Source organism: Oryzias melastigma, linkage group LG9 (assembly GCF_002922805.2).
Source record: "Oryzias melastigma strain HK-1 linkage group LG9, ASM292280v2, whole genome shotgun sequence".
Taxonomy (NCBI): domain Eukaryota; kingdom Metazoa; phylum Chordata; class Actinopteri; order Beloniformes; family Adrianichthyidae; genus Oryzias; species Oryzias melastigma.
In genome coordinates, this window is record NC_050520.1 from 3,151,853 (window position 1) to 3,153,576 (window position 1,724).

The following is a 1,724-nucleotide window of genomic DNA, read 5'->3' on the forward strand; positions in this document are numbered from 1 at the left end:
CTAAATATTAGAGAAAGTTTGTTCAAAACTGTCAAGTTTACCTCAAAACCAAAGACTTTGAAAGTTAACACCAGAGTTTTTCTGTTTTGAAAGGAGTAGAAACTTGAGATCTTTCTTTTCTTTTCTGACTTTCCTGTCTTTGGTCTGAGTCAAGTAGTTCAACCCTCAAGATTTTTCATTTCACTGCAGCACCATATCTATTACCTGAGAGGACTCTCTAGTGCAGGAGGGTCCAACTCAATCGCACAAAGGGTCAAAATCCAAAACACACCTGAGGTCATAAACAGGATTAACATTTATTGAACACATTAAAACTACATTTTTAAAACTGTAACTTTTTAACATAATTGTGAACTATAGATATATAGCATTACCTGTGATAATGCTAGTGTGAATGCTGTAAGCTGAATTTGCCCGCTGTAGATGCTAGTGCTGATAGCTAAAAACACTGAAGAGCTGATGGCCAAAAAAATATTAGCTAAATGCCAAATAAACCTTAAAAAAATGTAAAAAAAAAAGCCTAAATTAGCCAAAACAGCTAGTATGTAACGGCAATATTAGCTAAACTCCAAATTAGTCTAAAAAAACCAAAAAGCTATCAGAATGCCAATTTTAAAACTTTAAAACAGTAACTTTTCAACATAATTATGAATAATAAAAAGACAGGAATATTATTAAATCAACTTAAACCTTAAATAACTTTCAATATTTAAGCCTACATAAAAAGATATTTTCTCAAAAGTAAACAACTTAGAAATGAGCGCAAGATAACATCATCAATAACAATAAAATAAGATGATCTGGTGGGACGGACAGAATTACCCAGAGGGCCGGATCCGGCCCCCGGGCCTTGACTTTGACACATGTGCTCTAGTGTTACCGCTGAAGCTTTTCCTCCTTTGCATGACAGTACAAAATAACTATAATTTATCCATTATTGTGCTTTTAAAAAGTGAACAGTGATACATTTTTCAGGTAAAGTGAATGTTTTGCAGAAACTATTTCTTTGTAGAAATGCGGGCAGACGGAGCCAGTGATGCTGAAGATCTGGTTCTTTGAAAAGACGCTGAGAGAAGCTGGTAACACTGTGGGATTTCTTTAATAAATACATTAGCAGACAGACAATGGGCTCAGTGATCACCTGTAACAAAGCCTGAAGTGCTGCTCTTGATGCTCAGCCGGGCGTGATGGTTCACCTCTAGTCGTTTAATCCACGATTAGAGCAAAAAACACAAGAAATAAAGTCAAATCCGACTCTATTTTGATGTATAAAAATGTAAGTAATTTCACCAAAAGGGAGCCTTAATGAGCTTGATGCGGTAGAGCGGGGTAACTTGTAATCTCTCATTTATCCGTCATCCTCTGCAGGTTCAGGGAGCATCTTTATCAGGGTTCCACAGAGAGGAATTCACAAAGACTGCAGATGAAATGTGGACGGCTTGGTTTCAGCAGAATCACTTCTGGCAACCCTGAGAGGAGCAGATAATTACCACTCTGACAACCTTTGATCACAGCTCTGCTTGTTCACAGAACATCTGCGTTGATAGAACCGTGAGATGACGGCTTCAACATTTTTTTCCTTTTCATGCTCTGGCTGTGAATTGAAGCTCTGTCTTGGAGACGGGCTATAAAAGGAGAGAATTTGGTTGGTGCGGTGCAGAGTTCTGAATCTGTGGAAGCGGTGAAAGGTGATCTGCTGCTGAAATGTTCTGGCAGGAACGGGC